The 5,000-nt window shown below is 47.0% G+C and overlaps 1 non-coding gene across 1 annotated transcript in view; it reads right to left on the reverse strand.

Moving 5' to 3' along the window:
* LOC130135687 (5.8S ribosomal RNA) overlaps positions 1-103 on the reverse strand; it is a 154-nt gene extending 51 nt beyond the window's left edge. Inside the window, exon 1 of the ribosomal RNA XR_008814961.1 lies at positions 1-103. This exon is cut by the window's left edge and continues 51 nt beyond it. This is a non-coding gene — a ribosomal RNA (5.8S ribosomal RNA).
* Between the last annotated feature and the right edge of the window lie 4,897 nt (positions 104-5,000).

Below are 5,000 nucleotides of genomic sequence, written 5' to 3' on the forward strand. Positions count from 1 at the left end.
TCAAAGACTCGATGGTTCACGGGATTATGCAATTCACACCAAGTATCGCAGTTCGCTACGTTCTTCATCGATGCGAGAGCCGAGATATCCGTTGCCGAGAGTCGTTATGAATAATAGAGATTGCATGGCATCCCGCACACGCACCATGTTCGGGGCGGCGGGAGCATCGCTCTCTTGTTAAAGTTCCTTGGCGCATTCCGCGCCGGGGTTCGCAGCCGCCGAGAAAAGCCCGAGCGCCCGTAGGCACCCGTGCCATCCAAGCTGCTCGGAGACGCTGGGCGAGGCCCACCGTCCCCATTGAGTTTGTTATCGGTTTCTTCGGTCATTCGCTAGGCGGTGATTCGACAATGATCCTTCCGCAGTTCACCTACGGAAACCTTGTTACGACTTCTCCTTCCTCTAAATGATAAGGTTCTGGACTTCTCGCGACGTCATCGGCGGCGAACCGCCCACGTCGCCGCGATCCGAACACTTCACCGGACCATTCAATCGGTAGGAGCGACGGGCGGTGTGTACAAAGGGCAGGGACGTAGTCAACGCGAGCCGATGACTCGCGCTTACTAGGAATTCCTCGTTGAAGACCAACAATTGCAATGATCTATCCCCATCACGATGAAATTTCAAAGATTACCCAGCCCGTCGGCCAAGGCTATAGACTCGTTGAATACATCGTGTAGCGCGCGTGCGGCCCGTAACATCTAAGGGCATCACAGCACTGTTATTGCCTCAAACTTCCTTGGCCTAAGCGGCCATAGTCCCTCTAAGAAGCCGGCCGTGGAGATGTACATCCACATAGCTAGTTAGCAGGCCGAGGTCTCGTTCGTTATCGGAATTAACTGCACAAATCGCTCCACCAACTAAGAACGGCCATGCACCACCACCCATAGAATCAAGAAAGAGCTCTCTGCCCGTCAATCCTTACTATGTCCGGACACGGTAAGTTTCCCCGTGTTGAGTCAAATTAAGCCGCAGCTCCACTCCCGGTGGTGCCCTTCCGTCAATTCCTTTAAGTTTCAGCCTTGCGACCATACTCCCCCCAGAACCCAAAAACTTTGAATTCTCATAAGGTGCCGGCGGAGTCCTAAAAGCAACATCCGCCGATCCCTAGTCGGCATCGTTTATGGTTGAGACTAGGACGGTATCTGATCGTCTTCGAGCCCCCAACTTTCGTTCTTGATTAATGAAAACATCCTTGGCAAATGCTTTCGCAGTTGTTTTTTTTTTTTTTTGGTAAGGTAAGTATGAATATAACTTTTCAGAACACCAAATACATCCTAAAGCCCAAACCAGTACCTGACCCTATTAGGACATGGAACTGTCCACACAAGGTCAAGAGAGGTTCGGCAGGGACTATACAAGACGCCAGGGACGGCTAGAAGAAAGGAAAACCAGCAACAATACAACCGGACAACCCGAAAACAGAGACGGGAGGCCCGAACCACCACAAAAAACCAAAGAAAAAGACTTAATCGACACTCCTGTTCTCTATAAAGATTGTAGGTGGGAGATCCCACTTTCTTTGTAAAACACGATTCCTATAATTGTCCTCAACTCCTCCCATGGACACGGCTTTATCCTTCACGACTTTGAGAAGATGCTTGCGCATGCCTGGGATGAAAATATTCTGTTGCCTGAATATTGCATTGTTCCTTTCTGTCCATATAATATGACATAAAGCACCAAAGGAAAATCTAGCAATACGGTGAGCAAAAGAGGCTCCTCCACAAACTTTCATCGCCCACATAATATGGTCTTGCCAGGGACGGTTACGCCAAGGTAAGCTGCATTTTGTCGCCCACAAAGAAGCCAACCTACTAGTAGATGAGCATTCAAAGAACAGGTGGTTGATAGAATCTGGTGTGGATCCACAAAAGGCGCAAAGAGCATTGGCAATTCTGTGATTATGAATGAGGAACACCTGGGTAGGTAGCCGGTTAAGGGAAGCAAGCCATAACAGAAAAGAATGACGAGGAGCAATAGCCTGGTCCCAAATAAACGAATGCCAAGGAACCGGCCGACCTTTCCTTCGAATATGGTTCCAGGCAAGGGCAACTGAGAAGGTTTTTGATGGATGAGGGGTCCAGCAAAAGGAATCCTGCAGGATATCCGAACATATTGGGGGAGGCTCCGTCCAGCTCAAAAAGGTGCTGAGAGTACTCGAAGGTTGCCAGGAGCCTTCATAAAATTGCCTAACCGAAGAGTCCCTTGGAATGCGCGCTTGATAGATATCCACATCGCTGAACAGAAGGTAAAGAGGCCCTCTGTTGTGCCATGGATCAAACCAGAAGGAAACAGAAAGCCCATTACCAATCTTCCACCGGAACATAGATTGAGCGGAGTCCCGCATGTCGAGGATTTTCTTCCAAGTCCAGGAGCAAAAGGTAGGTTTGGAGGCTAGCCAGAAATTGGTGTTTTTTAGAAAAATAGAGTGTATCCACTTACACCATAATGATTCTTTATCCGAGAATAGAAGCCAAATGTGCTTAAGAATCATTGCTTGGTTGTACTCAACAAGACGCCGAATACCTAGTCCACCTTCGGCCTTGGGTAAGCAAACCGATTCCCATGTTACCCTTGCTCCACCTACGCCAAGGTCAGGACCTTTCCATAGGAACTGGCGCAAAATAGCTTCAATTCTGTATAGAACCGCTTTTGGAAGAGCAAACGTAGTGGCCCAATAAACCTGAATGGAATGCAAGACCGACTTGATGAGCTGCAGCCTACCAGCAAATGACAAGAACCGATGGGTCCAGGAGCGGGCACGAGCAGTGATGGCATCGATCAAAACTTTACAATCCTCTTTGCGCAGTCTAGAGGATATAATAGGCACACCTAAGTACCGAAATGGGAGAGTACCACGCTGAAAACCGATGCATTGGATTAGCTGATTATGCACATCTGAGGTCCCTCCTGAGAGAAAGATATTGCTTTTTGTGGCGTTTGGTTTTAACCCAGACCACTCAGTGAACGTAGAGAGAGCTTCCTTGATTAGCTCAACTGATCTCAAGTGTGCTTCGGAAAACAGAAGTACATCGTCCGCAAAAAAGAGATGCGAAAGCCGGGTATACTTACATCGCCAAAACCAGTGGAATTCAGGATTTCCTGTTTTAGCCTTTAGAATACCTGAAAACACTTCCATAACCAGTATAAAAAGATATGGCGATAAAGGGTCTCCTTGACGGATGCCACAGGAGCTACCGAAGTATCCATGTAATTCCCCATTGATGGACATGGAGAATTTGGCAGTAGACACACATGCCATAACCAGCTTGACGAAGGATGTCGGAAAGTTGAAAGCCAACAATACCTTTTCAATGAAGTTCCAATCAACAGTATCGTATGCTTTTTGAAAATCCACTTTAATAGCACATTTAGGAAGATACGCCTGATGGTGGAAATCAGCAAACAACTCTTGAGCAAGCATAATATTATCGCTAATTCTGCGTCCTTGAACAAACGCCGTTTGGGCCGGGCTAATCAGAGCTGGAAGGACACGAGCTACCCGTGTAGCTAAGATTTTAGAAATACATTTGTATAAAGTATTACAGCAAGCAATCGGACGAAAATCAGACATGGCTGAAGCATTGGGGGATTTCGGCACTAAAGTGAGAATAGTGCTATTAATCTCTTTAAGCATGCAACCTGTCTCAAAGAAGTCTCTTACTGCGAAAAGGATGGATGGTCCAGTGATCTCCCAGGTAAATTTAAAAAAATCAACATTGTAACCATCCGGCCCGGGTGCTTTGCCTTTAGCAAGCGAAAAGAGGGTGGACCGGATTTCCTCATCCAAAACTGGTTGAGCCAAAAGATTCCTCTGATTCTCATCTAGAACTTGCCCAAGAAACTCACGAATCTCCAAAGAAGAGGTCCGGTTGGAAGTACTAGGACCATTGAGGATCCCTTGAAAGTGACCAATAATATGATGTCTGACTGCTAACGGATCAGTAACAAGAAGCCCATCCTCTGTTGAAACCGAGAGGATTCGATTATGTAATCGCCGTTTGTTGACAAAGTGGTGAAAAAATTTGGTATTCAAATCCCCTTCTTTAAGCCATCGAATGCGGGACTTCTGCCGAAAAAAGGATTCCTCTAATAGTCTCAGGGAAGAGAATGACCGTGAGAGCTCTCCTTCTCTATCCTGTAAGCTCTGGTCAAAAGGATGTTGCTCAAGTGCCAACTGAACAGTATACAGTTCTGATCTAGCTTGTTCGGTCCTCAAGGAAATGTCAGAAAAGGAGCTCCTATTCAGCTGCTTCAACTTCGCTTTAAGTGCCCTCAGCTTGCAGCAAATGATAAACATAGGAGTGCCAGCTATCGGGGTATCCCAAGCTTGCTCAACTAAATCCACGAATTTAGGGTGCGAAGTCCAAAAGTTAAAAAACTTGAAGGGCTTCCTAGAGTTATGAGGCAAGAGGATTTTCAGCACCATAGGCGAGTGGTCTGAAATCCCAGGGGGGAGAAAGGTGACTTCCGAGAAGGAAAACTGCTGAGTCCAGATGTCATTAGAGAGCACCCGATCAATCTTGCGTAATTTCCGGTTTTCACCAGAGGAGTGCGACCATGTATATCTACACCCCACGTAACGAATATCTTCAAGTCCCGTTTGGTTCAGACAATCCCCAAATTCATCGAAAGCCGGGATCCAGGGAGTTGAACTTCCTATCCTATCAGCCGGATCTTTGATGGCATTAAAATCTCCAGCGACAACCCAAGGAAGGTTACATGAAGACAGACGCAGCAAGTCAGCCCAGAGAGGCCGTCGGTTCACAAAGGAATGTTCACCATAAACAACTGTGCAGAGACAGATTTTATTCAAAATGAAGAGCCTGAGCTGAACATGAATTAGTTGATCAGTAGAAGACAAGAGAGTGGTTTCTATCTCATCCGGGTTCCACCCAAACCAAATTCTTCCCAGAGGGGAGGAGTCGTAGTTGGAGAGCCACCGCCAATTACCACAAAGCTCCCGAGAGATATCAGCAAAAAGGGATGCCTTAGCTTTC

This window comes from Syzygium oleosum, unplaced genomic scaffold (genome assembly GCF_021117445.2).
Source record: "Syzygium oleosum isolate NSW1041296 unplaced genomic scaffold, Sole_v2.1 Sole_v2.36, whole genome shotgun sequence".
NCBI classification, from domain to species: domain Eukaryota; kingdom Viridiplantae; phylum Streptophyta; class Magnoliopsida; order Myrtales; family Myrtaceae; genus Syzygium; species Syzygium oleosum.